General features: G+C 41.9%; 1 long non-coding RNA gene across 1 annotated transcript; it reads right to left on the reverse strand.

Annotated features, from left to right (window-relative positions):
- Positions 1–3,392: 3,392 nt before the first annotated feature.
- LOC131484851 (uncharacterized) lies at positions 3,393–10,164 on the reverse strand. The gene is made up of 3 exons (XR_009248479.1): positions 9,432–10,164; positions 7,316–7,430; positions 3,393–5,466 (listed from the first exon to the last, which is right to left on the reverse strand). It is a non-coding gene; the product is annotated as an uncharacterized LOC131484851 (long non-coding RNA).
- Between the last annotated feature and the right edge of the window lie 3,060 nt (positions 10,165–13,224).

The raw sequence follows: 13,224 nt of genomic DNA on the forward strand, positions 1-13,224 counted from the left end.
TGTGAGGTAGATAGGTTGTGGGGACAAGAAGACTGCTTTAAGGCAGCTGAAGTTGACAGGTTGGTGGCATTCAGCATGGCTCCTGCAGGATATGGAACCCTCTGATCAATTCTGGGTCACCAATTCCATTATGGCTGTCTTCTCTTAGAAATCCTGGGGCTTCTAGGTTAGCCCAATGTTTGGTGCTATCCTGCTTGACTCTCAGTGCATCTTAAGCATAGGAAAGTATTAAAACATTTTGATGGATTCACTTGTTATGATAGAAAGGGCAACAGGTCTTTGATTTTTGAATTGGGGGAAAAATACAAAAGAACTACAGAGAATGAACATTAATGTGCTGAACTCCAAAAACCAATAAATGGTTGTCAAATTTGCTTTTGTTTCTTTTTCTTTTTAAAGAGGTAAAACATTACAATAAAGTTGAACTTCCTTTTGCTCATCTCCCTAGTTCCATTCACCTTCTTCCTTCTCCAGAAGCAAGGACTACCACGAATTTGTCATGTATAAATGTATATACATGTACATCCACAAACAATATATCATCGTTTTTCACAAAATGTACAGAAACGGTCTCATATGGTACATATATGCAACTTTCCCCACCCAACATTATATTACTGAAAGTTATTTATGCTGATATATAAAAAGTACATATAAAATAAATAAAATATAGAATAAGTATATAAAAACATATAATAAAAATTCAGCCACTAATTGTATTATATTTTATTATATATATCAGTACTTACCCATTTTCCTTTTTTTAAAAAAAATTTTTCTTAATGTTTATTTTTGAGAGAGAAAGAGAGTGTAAGTGGGGGAGGGGCAGAAAGGGAGAGGAACAGAGGATCTGAAGCAGGCTCTGTACTGACAGTAGAGACCCCGATGAGGGGTTGGAACCCATGAACCATGAGATCATGACTTGAGCCAAAGTCGGATGCTTAACTGACTGAGCCACCCAAATGCCCTATCTCTTTTCCTTCTGATGGACGTTTGGGATGTTTTCAATATTTTATGATTGCAAACAGAGCTCTCTTCTAGAGCATAGGGTTAGGTCTTCACCTCAGGTATTAAGTTGAAGTTGGAATGAGTGGGTTGTCACCTTCCATGTTCCAATTTTTATGGAATGATTCTCCAAAGTGGTTGAATCAATTAGAACTTGCATTTGCAGTTTTGACAATTCCTGTTTTTCTTTACCTTAGCCAAAAGGAATATGTCAGACTTTAAGCTTTTGTCCCATTGAGAAATGTTAAATGGAAGCTCAGTGCTATTTTGTTTCATTTTCCTTGTACTAGTATTTCATATGCTAATCATCCATTTATGTTATTCTGTGAATACCAGGAAGGAACACTTACCCCTCTCAATAAAGTGACCTTTATTGTACTGAAGCTATAGTTTTGATTTAATCAATCAGGCCTTTATGATTTATGATTTTTTTATGATTTTTGTATTTTGTTTAGGAGTTCCTTTCCTTTCCAAGGTCATATAGATACTGTTATTTTCTCATTCAGTCTGGAAATTATTTTTTGAATGTTGTAAAATGGAGGTTCAATGGCATTTTCTAGCTGTGAAAAATTCTATATGGAAATCAAGTTGTCTCGGTTCCATTTATTAAATAATCTTTTCCCCAATGATTTATAATGCCTCAATCTACTCTATACCAAAGACTTTAATATATCTACTTTATACTGGGTCTATTTCTATGCTCTTTATTCTATTCCACTGATCTGTTTGTCCATCTCTGGGCTGTTATTCTTGCTGTCCTACTTTATAGTAAGCTTATGTAGCTTATAAGGTAAGTTCTTTGTTCCAGAATTATTTTGGCTGCATCTTGGCTTTTTGTTTTTCCATATGCAGTTTAGAAGAAATATGTCCATTTCAATGAAAGCGCCTATTGAGATTTTGATTAGAATTGCATAGAATTTATATGTTAATTTGATAAGAAGATTATACCAGATATCTTCTACTTCTTCCTTCAAATTCACCCTTTCATTATTTTTTTTTAGTTTTATTTATTTATTTTGAGAGAGAGAAAGGAGGGGAGGGGCATAGAAAGAGGGAGACAGGGAATCCCAAGCAGGCTCCATACTGTCAGTGCAGAGTCTGACATGGGGCTCGAACTCATGAACTGTGAGATCATGACCCAAGCCGAAACCAAAAGTGGTATGCTTAACCGAATGAGCCAGCCAGGCGCCCCACAAATTCACCCTTTTAAGATAAGTAAAACATTACAATAAATTTGAATTCCTTTCTCTCTTACTGTCTTACTCTGGAAGGCTTTTACTCAACTACTTTTCCAGATCTCAGTTTCCCCATATATAATATGGGATTAACAAGAGTAATTGTGATAAGAATCATTACAAGGAATTCATATGTCTAGCCATATATGTATAATATATTCTAATGATCTATTATAACATTGTAATGATATATACTAACCCTATATGTAGGTTAGTAAATAAATGAATACAATATTCTAAGAGTTAAGGAACAGAATAATATCCATATGAAGAACAAGGATTTGTGAAACAAAAACAATTTCGATATGAATCCTGAACATAGGAGAATCTTGACATAGCAAAAAAAAAAAAAAAAAAAAAAAAAAAAAAAAAGAATCAGAAATCCTGGAAATGTCAGTATATTCTCTGAAATTTAAAATACAAATCAATACATAAAATAAGCTCTAGATTGGGAACTCTTTAGAGATAATTGATGAATTGGCATATGGTATGGTAGAAATCACACAGAAGCTATAGAGCTAGAGATTTAAAAAAAAATGAATGTGATGATATGGAAGGCAGGCAAAAAGTTTCCAACACAAATTAAAGAGGATATAAAGAAGTACAAAATAAAGGAAATGGGATATGGCAGAAAATCAATATTAGAAGCAATAATAGCAGAATGTCAGAACAACAGAAAAATATGAGTTTTAAGATTGTAAGAATATACAGGGTGCTGAGTAGGATGAAATAAACTCACAAGTGGACATATTAATGGGAACTCCAGAACATGAAGGATAAAGAGAAATTGTTACCAATTAATAGAGATAAAAGAAAAAACCAGTTAAACTGACAAAAGACATTACATTAGTAACAATAGATGCCAGAAGACACTAACACCTTTAAAGTTATGAAGGAATATCTCTGCCAACCTAGAATTCTGTACCCAATCAAACTGTACACGAGGAGAGAAAAAGATACATAAACTGTACCCAAACTGTACCCAATCAAACTGTACACTCCTGTACATGAGGAGAGAAAATAAAGCTATTCTCAGAAATATAAAAAGCATGAGTACTGACCTTTCATAGACCCTTGGAGAAAGAGTTACTAAAGGATATACTTCAGCAAGAAGATATGTACATTCATGCTGATGACATGGGATGGAAGAAATGAGGCAAAGAGAGTAGAATTTATTGGTAAATCTAATGAAATAATTTGGGGAAGTTAAAAAGATGAAACTAATGTAAGAAAGTTGTGAATTTCAATAAGGAGATAATACATGTAAGGCCTTTCTCTTCAAGATGTGGATGGGTGACAATCACTTGATGTAAAGCCAAACTGTTAACAAACCACAGTCCTAAGTGTGGTCTCAGCTTTTAGTGGTCATCGCTGATGAGGTGAGCCTAGCTCTGGTGTCTTGGCAGGCACAGGGTGCTTTTAAGTCTCATCATGCTTCGGGAGTTGAAATTCCTCATCTTAGTTAGCTCAGACTGCTATGCTAAAACACCACAGGCTAGGTGGCTTAACCAACAGACGTTTATTTCTCAGAGTTCTGGAGTCCAAGATCAAGATGCCGGCAGTTTCAGTTCCTGGGGAGGGCTGGCCTTCTGGCTTCAGATGACTGCCATCTCACTATATGCTCACATAACCTCTTTGTGTGCTTCTGGAGATACTAAGCAACTCTGGTTTTTCTTCTTCTTCTCGTAAGGACACTAATCCTATTATGGGGACTCTACCCTCCTGGCCTGAGCTAAACCTAATCACCTCTCAAAGTTTCCACGCCTAATACTATCACAAGGGGATTAGGGTTTTAACATGAATTTTAAGGGGAAACACTAAGTCCATCACATCCCTAAAGGGCTAGGATTCTAACCCTCTCTGTCCATTTCTGGATTCATAGATTTATGGCTTCAGCCCTTGTTCGTTGCTATCTCATTCTTGTTTGTGAGCATGCCTTATCTTACTTAAAAACATTTAGGGGCAACTGGGTGGCTCAGTTGGTTAATATCTCATTTCGGCTCAGGTCATGATCTCGCGGTTTGTGAGTTTGAGCCCCACGTCAGGATCTGTGCTGACAGCTCAGAGCCTGGAGCCTGCTTTGGATTCTGTGTCTCCCTCTCTTTGTTGCCCCTCCCTCTCTCGTGCTCTGTCTGTCTCTCTCTCAAAAAATAAATGAATATTAAAAACATTTTTTAAAAACTGTTTTTACTGTCTTTGGAGAAGGGAGAATTTCAAGTCAAACTTGCATAGTATTATGCATGTTTCACTGACTGAAAACCCCCCAAAGTTTCAGCTGGATTATCTGTAGTCAGCTCAGTATCACCACCACCCACTTCCACCCACAGATTCCCTGCATCACCCAAGGAGAGGCCAGGAATGACATTTCCCAGAGTTCCCTTCTCTTTATGATCCCAGGGTCATGTTGGTCACTGAGAGGCATTTGCATGAGATTGGAAGGCAGAGGAGTGGGAAAGTCCACGCTCATCAAAGGCAGGTGTGAAGTTCTCAGCAGCTGCAGGGTCCTCTCCTATGAAAGAACCTCTCGGGTACAGTAGTCAGCTGAGATTGCCAACGGTAGCTTCTAGAGAATCTCCTGCTTCAGAGTTGCCAGCTAAGATGGATGGAAGGAATTTCTCAAAGTTTTCTGATATCTAAAGCAGCTTCCAAGTAAGCTCTTCAGACCCTCTTATGATGGTAATGCAGGCTGAGATCATCACAAATAGACTCCTTGACTTTTGCTCCCTTGTCCTGCAAACACATGTGAAAGCTTCAAATGCCCTGCTTTAAAGTCTTTATTACTTAGACTACATCAAGGGATGTGGTAGCCACATTGATACAGCCCCACGATTGCTTTCTCTTGGTATTCACGACTTCACGGAGTCCTTTCCAGTGTCAATCAGGGATGGCTCTGTACATAGAGTCAGGTGGGAGGAATGGTGTATGACTTCTGAGACCAGGTCATAAAAGATGTTACAGCTTCTGTGTTGGCCTTTTGGAAGTCTTGCTCTGGGGAAGGCCAGTTTTCGAGTCACCAGGACACTCAGGCCTCTGGAAGGCCTACCTGATGGGGAACTGGACACCCACCAATAATCAGCATCAGTCTGCCAGCTGTGTGAGTGGAGTGAAGACTTGGAGTGGACCCTCCAGTTCCAGGTAAGTCCACAGATGACTTAAACCCCAGTCAACCTCCTGAGAGACCCCAAGCTAGTATTTCCCAACTGGGCCACTTCCAAACTCCTGGCCCCTAGAAACCATGAAAAATAATAAATGGTTATTGTTATTATAAGCCACTAAGGCTTTTTTTTTGGGGGGGGGGCGTGTGATTATGCAGAAAGAGATAACTAATACAAGTAGTTTCTAATTTCCTGAACTATCCCTTATTTAAAACCTTTTCATTCTTATCTTTCCTATATTGTCTTACGTACCCATACAGTCACTAAATAATGGAGTTAGACTCATTGCCATTTTTTTGCTTGGATTTGACAAGCCCAGGCAGTTTGCTGGGTGTGAGTGTGTGTGTGTGTGTGTGTGTGTGTGTGTGTGTGTGTGTGTGTATTTGTGTGTGTGTGTTTAGTAGGCTCCATACCCAATGTGGGAGCTTGAACTCATGACTCTGAGGTCAAGAGCTACATGCTCTACTGACTGAGCCAGCCAGGCATCTCAGCTTGTGTTTTTCAAACTGGCTGCCAATTTCCAGCTGGAAGTGTTGTTTGTATCTCCAAAAATTATCAGCATGCCAACTGCTTATTCTTTTTGCAGGAAGAAGATGGCAGGTTTGAGATTGGTCAGGTGTGACTGGTTGAATCCCGTCTTTACTATTTTTGGTGGCTGTATAATCTTAAGCACATTTCTAAAACTTTCTGAATATTAGTTTTCTTAACTATTAAGTATGAATAATAGTACCTACCACACAAGTTTAAAAGCAGGTTAAATCTTAAGAGCATATTAAAAATTTATAACATAGTGTCTGGCACATAGTGATAATTTACTAACAGTTTAGATAATGACGATGGCATTGATGATGAAGTATACACTTTGGTGTTTGGCGTTCAAGACCTCCCATAAGTACTTTCCTGCTTCAATTGTCTACTGCCATATAACATACCACTCCTGCATTCGTATCTAGCAGCATGGACCATTTTATTATTTCTCACTCTTGTGTGGGTTGGCTGGGATCACTTGAGTGGATCTTCTGCTCCATGTGGCATCAACCGCAGTCATCTGGGGCTAGACTGGGTTGGGATATGCAAGATGGCTCACTCACATGGCTAGTCTTAATAATGTCTGTTGGCCAGGAGTTGGGGATTTGATCAAAGAGCCTACACATGGCTTCTACATATGGCTTGAGCTTCTCACAGCATGGTGTCTGGGTTCTAAGAGACAGTGTCTCAAGAGCAAAAGTTCCAAGAAGCAGGAAGGACAAGCTGCTGATTCTCTTAAAGGCTAAGTCCCAAACTGGCATGGCGTGTTTCTGCTACCAGCCCAGATTCAAGAATAGGAGAAGTAAAGGCTACCTCTCCATAGGAATAGTGACAAAGAATATGCCATCATCTTTAATCAACTGTATTTCCCAATTTCCTTTCCAAAAATCTCCCAAAATTCCCTTAAGGGGATCCTAAGGAGTGTAAGTCTATTAGCATTTTCAAAATATGTCTTGCTCTTTGCCTCTTTGTTCAGAGCAAGTCCACACCTCTCCATAAAGCTTTCCCTTGGATACCTCTACCCTCTGGGGGACCCTTAGAATTGACTGTCAGGATCAGCCTTTGATTAGTGCCTCCTGCATAGTTTTATGACAATGCATGTACCTGTTACTTCCAGACTTGAAAACTGATGCTATATGTAGCTGCCCACTGAGTGGGTTTTTCTACTTCTTGCCTTTCCCTGTAAGCCTGGTATAGGTCTTGCCATTAATTAGTATTTTCTGATTTGAATGATAGGTTGTGGGGAGACAGTGGTGATAAGGAACTGGCATGTATTGACCGCTTAGAGTCAAGCATGATGCTAAGTTTACACACTTTTTACCTTTTCCACGACTGTCCTATAAGGTAAGCATTATCATTCCCATCCAACAGCTGAGGAAACCGAGTACTAACCTTGCTTCACACCGAGTAAGTGGAAGAACCAGAACTGGGTGCAGGTCTGTTTGATGCCAAGGCCGTTATCTTTCACTGGTATTGTCCTGCCTACAACTCCCTGAAATGAAGCTATCTGGGAAAAGAGGGGAAAACTATGCAACTACAGACTGTGGTTTTTAGAACATTTGAACCATAAACTCCCCATGGCCAGGGCATGTTCTTGTCAGCCTCTCTGCGTGCAGGCATTTACCACTGCCTGGGACCAAAGCTAGGCGTTAACCCACACCAGCTCTGCTTTTTCTTTCCGTTTGCAAACTGTCATGGCTCCCAGTGGCTCCTAGAGGGCCATAGACCCTCTCTTTTATTATTCCCTTCTAAACAGCTTCTGGGCATCGTGATGACATGTTTGGAAACACCGTGGCATATTTGTGGTGACTAAACCTTGCTAAAATGCCTGGGTCCTCAGCTTCTACAGGCTCCCTGGCTCCAGCATCACCTGGGAGCCTCTACTTTATGCCTCTGTTTGAGGAATCTCAAGGGGGTGCTTGTGGCTCCTTCTCCCCAGGCTCGGAGGGGAGAGAAAAAATGCTGGCCAGGCATTTCCAGAGGGTTTCACAGGGATCAAAGAGAGAAAAGCAAACACTGAGGGAAAATGTGCTATTTATTCTTGGAACAAAGTTACATTGGCAGCTTTCTCCTCCCCAGTAATGCTTGTTTTCCTGAAAGGATTACACACGCGTTTGCTTCCTCCCACAGGATTTAACCACCACTCAGCTCCTGACCTGCACCGTCTACCTCCCGCCCCCTCCCAGCCATGCTCTCTCCCGGTTTTCTCACAGGCTGGGCAAAAATTAAAGAGATTAAAATCATCCATGAGAGAAAGTGGGTTAGTGCAGCTGCTGTAAATGCCCATGTCAGCAATCCAAGTCAGCAGCTCAAATAAACTTGGCCATGTGAGTGGCATCCTGGGCCACAGACGGGAGGATCCCAGAGATTTTTAGACCTCCCTCCCTGGGGCAGGAATAAGGAGGCTTAGTCTGAGTGAGGAGGGCTGCCAGGTGGAGGTGTCTTTCTTTGGGAGAGCAAATTCATTCTTGTTTTTCATGGGCATTTCTGCTTTTAATTACGTGATTAATTAAATTCATTGAAGGTTATGTGGCACAACAATGTACTGAGATATTCTTTTGTATCGTGTTCTTTTTGCTGTATTCTTCTTTCCTCTGCCTCAAGAATGTAGGAAGACCGTGGTGTGTGCTTGTTTTGGGGAGCCCTTGTCTTTGAAAACAGACTTTCTAGTAGGAGAAGCCATCCTTATTCCTGTTTTTTTTTTGTTTTTTTTTTTTAGCTGCCTACATTCATTGAGGGGAATTGGGAATTGTATTGTTCTGTGCGGGGGTGGGTGGGGTGGTGAAGAGTTGGGGGGAAGGATATGGGGGTGCGGTAAGGGGAGAGAGGTGGCTTTGAGTTTCTGAGGGTGTGCGTCCTGACTGAGGCTAAGGGAGTCCCTGAATAGGAAAGAAAGAACAGGATCACTGGGGTGTTCATGAAGTGTGAACACCTGGACCCAGCACCCACACTGGGGGCTGATGGAGGGGGAGGGGGGATGTAGAAATAACTAAACATTAAGGGCTGTGGCCTTATGAACATCTATGCAAAAAAGTTCCAAGACCCAGGCCTCAGCAGAAACTGCCCCCTGGTTCCAAGCAGGATTTGGACAATAAGCCTAGATGTGGTAACAAGTGCGGACAGAGTCCAGAGGGCCCTCTCTGCATGCTCTTTATGGATTACGTCACCAGGGACCTTCCCCTGACCCTGGGGAGATGGCATGCCCCAATAATGACTGAGATTACATTTCCTTATGGAGACAGTCAGAAGCTCAGAGCAAATCCAATTCAATTCAATTCAAAGAAATAAGTGCGTGATGTCCCCTGCACCCTAATCATGTAGTAGCACCTACTAAGTGCCAGGCACTGCGCCAAACTCTGCAGAACCAGCTCCCACTGCCCTGGCAGCACCGGGCCTCAGATGAGGCAACACAGTGCAGAGCTCACAGTGTAGATGTGTCACTGATGCTGCAGACTCAGGAGGCTCTGCCTCAATTTGGGGGCAGGGAAGCCTTGTCAGAATTGCTCACCTTTGTTCTGAGTCTTAGAAGATGAGCTGGAATTCCTCAGGGGAGGATGGGGGTGGCGTCGAGAACATTTTGTACAAAAGGTACAGAAGCGTGAAACAGCATTGACATGTTTGGGAGACTGTAAAGAGGCTGATGGGGTGAAGGCTCGACAGGTTGTTACTGGATGAGTGGGAGAGGCAGGCAGGGGCTGACCTGAGGGGCTTGGCTAAGGAATCTAGACTGGATCCTGTGAGAGGCGGGAGACCCCTGAAGGATTTTAGTGACAAGAACAGATGTGTTTGTTATGAAGCAAAGCCAGCTCAGGAAGGTCACAAAGGAGGAGGGATCACAAAGGTAGGAGGGGATCTAGGAAATGGGGAAGTGCACACGTGAAGGGGAAAGTGTGCTGAGGGAAGCGACCAATCGTGGCCAACACTGCAGGGAGGTCACCAGCACAAGTTCAGGAGCAGTAACTGGATGTTGAAATTTGGGGGCTCTTGGTGACTTTAATTAATGAGGGCAGTTTCAGGGGAGTGCTGGGAACAGACTAGACCACAGTGAGTTGAGTACTGAATGGAGGTTACGAAAGTAATGATGGTAAACACACCCATTTGTTCGAGACTTTTGCTTTTGAAAATAAATACAGTAAAACCTTGGTTTGTGAGCATAATTCCTTCTGGAAACATGCTTGTAATCCAAAGCACTTGTACATCAAAGCAAATTTCCCCATAAGAAATAATGGAAACTCAGATGATTTGTTCCACAACCCCAAAATATTCATATAAAAATAATTACAATAAGGACGACTTCCACTATCACTAATGGAATCACTGCTATCTCTCGGCTCCATGGAATCTTCTTCTGCATGGGGACCATTGTATACGCTCGCACAGTACAGTATTAATGAACTCTTGTCATATACTATATTTAATGCAGCCGAGGAAAGGGTCTATACCTGCAGGTGGCCTGACCTAGAATGAAGCAAAGCATTCCTAAGCTTACTCTTGGATGGAAAAGCAAAGAATGGTTCATAGGTGCTTTGACAAAAAATACACTAGTGCCAATTGTGGGCACCTCCCAATGTTCCGAAAAATCACTGATTTCTGCCAAACATTGTGGCCTGAGACCAAGCCTCTGAGCACGGGTGAGAGATGATCACCCACAATCCTGCAGAAAGGGGGGGAGGGAGGGAGGGAGGGAGGGAGAGAGAGAGAGAGAGAGAGAGAGAGAGAGAAGAACCATTGGCTCAGTTGTGATCATGTGACGTTGTGTCAAGTACTACTCGTATTGCAAGGCATCACTCGTTTATCAAGTTAAAATTTATTAGAAATGTTTGTTCGTCTTGCAGAACACTGGCAGAACAAGTTACCTGCAATCCAAGGTTTTACTGTATTTAGAGAAGCATCAATAAATGGGTACATAATGTAGAAGGTTTATTTAACAATAATGTGGGTTTTTTTTTTTTTAATTTTGGAGAGAGAGAGTGAGAGAGAAACTATTTAGCAGGATCCACACTCAGCACAGAGCCCAATGTAGGGCTCAATCCCACAACCCTGGGATCACGACCAGAGCAGAAATCAAGAGTCAGATGCTCAACCAACTGAGCTACCTAGGTGCCCCTATTAATGTGTTTTAAATGATGGAACGGGTTCTGGCATGTTCAAGGTTGCAGGGAAGGGTACAGTGGGAAGATCAAAGACAAGGGAAGAGGAAGTAGAGTAAGGAAGAAAGTTCCGGCAAGCAGGGGTTTGAAGGGCAGAGAAGACCCCGTAACCTGACCAAACTTCCTGTATGCCCAGGGGCTTTAGTTCACACATCTGCGTGGATGCTCTGTCACCCTGTACATCTCATTACGAATAAACCCTGTGCTTCTGAGAAGTGCATTCAACCATTAGAAATAAAGCAAATGGGCCATATGGTAAATACATTAATCAAACTCACTAATTTAAAGAATTCCAAGTGTGGACTTTTAGGTGAAGCAAATGAATCAAGCCTTTCATTTATCATCTTTTCTTCTGTTAGGACCATGGTCTTAGACCCCTTGTTCACACCCAAAGTAGATCCCAAACTCCATCAGCTGTGCCCAGACACAGAAGGCTGGTTGCTGGTTGCACAGACCAGGTGAGTAATAGAAATTACTCTAGTTTTAGCACTGGGTTAGTGCACTCTCTTCAAGGAAATGGATAGTTTGGTACGTTTTGTCATCTGTCCTGCTAGCCCATTTACTTTTCAGACCAACACGCTCTAATTTGTCTATGGTTTTCTCAAGCTCACACCTTTCACATTTATAGGAAATGAGTCTTGGAGGAATTTGGAACCACTGTAGGCAGTCTTGTAAGGAAACACTGAAAGAGGGCACAATGTCCAGTTCAGTTACACTGGTAGGTTGAGCTAATTTAATTAAAATTTTATAGTCTGTTTTAAGCTCTACTATTTCTTATTCCTCTAAAAATGTGACTTTTAATTTGCCACATATGAAGTGTAATTTTTTTTTAATGTATGTTTATTTTTGAGAGAGAGAGAGAGGCAGAGTGTGAGTGGGGGAGGGGCAGAGAGCGAGGGAGACACAGAATCCAAAGCAGGGTCCAAGCTCTGAGCTGTCAGCACAGAGCCCGACATGGGGCTCAAACTCATGGACCGTGAGATTATGACCTGAGCCGAAGTCAGATACTTAACCAACAGAGCCACCCAGGTGCTCCTGAAGTGTAATTTTTAAAAAAATGTTTATTTATTTTGAGTAGGAGGGGCAGAGAGAAAGAGGGAGAGAGAGGATCCCAGGCAGGCTCCTGGCTGTCAGCATAGAGCCCGATGTGAGGCTCCAGCTCACAAACTGGGAAATCATGACCTCAGCAGAAATCAAGAGTCGGATGCTTAACCAACTGAGCCACCCAGGCACCCCAAAACATAATTTTTAAATAGGTCATGAGACTAAAATTATAGTAAGATATTTCAGTTTTATAATGAGTCCATGGTATTTTCAACATAAAAGTAGAAAGAGATATTTATATTTTGGGTAACTTTTTAGGGTCATATATATTGTGGCTAAAAGATCGACCTTGCATTTTTTTTTTTTTCAACGTTTTTTATTTATTTTTGGGACAGAGAGAGACAGAGCATGAACGGGGGAGGGGCAGAGAGAGAGGGAGACACAGAATCGGAAACAGGCTCCAGGCTCCGAGCCATCAGCCCAGAGCCTGACGCGGGGCTCGAACTCACAGACCGCGAGATCGTGACCTGGCTGAAGTCGGACGCTTAACCGACTGTGCCACCCAGGCGCCCCCACCTTGCATTTTCTTAAAGGACAACTATTAGCAGTTTCACTAGGCATGCTTCACAGTTTGGTCTTCTCCTATATATATTTTTTAATAACTGCAAACTCTCGCTTTTACAGTGGCTTGCTGTTGGTTAGAGTGGCTTGCTGTTGCTTGTATGATTTGTTAAAGTTCCGTTTATGTGTATTTACCCTTGTTGGCTGAGATGAAGAAAGTAAAGGAGGTGTCAGCCTGGGCATGAGAATCTCCCTATGGAAAATGGAGGGGGGGAAAAAGATGCAAAGTTTATACTAGGCTATGTTTATGCTTTAGCTGGTGGATATGTTTCGACGGCCACGAGCCATCATTAATCAGAGGTAATGTATTGGGTAGCAGCAACTGGCTAGAGAAATATTTTGATTTCTACTCTAGTACTCCAAGTAAGACACAGAGGTTGAGCCAAGAGTATTTAGATTTCAATTCTTCTGACTGGGGCCTGTGACAGAAATAATTTCATGAGAGATAAGCCTCCCTTTTGAAACAGAATAGAGACGATGCTTAAT

The sequence above is a fragment of the Neofelis nebulosa genome, chromosome 9 (assembly GCF_028018385.1).
Source record: "Neofelis nebulosa isolate mNeoNeb1 chromosome 9, mNeoNeb1.pri, whole genome shotgun sequence".
In the NCBI taxonomy this organism is placed as follows: domain Eukaryota; kingdom Metazoa; phylum Chordata; class Mammalia; order Carnivora; family Felidae; genus Neofelis; species Neofelis nebulosa.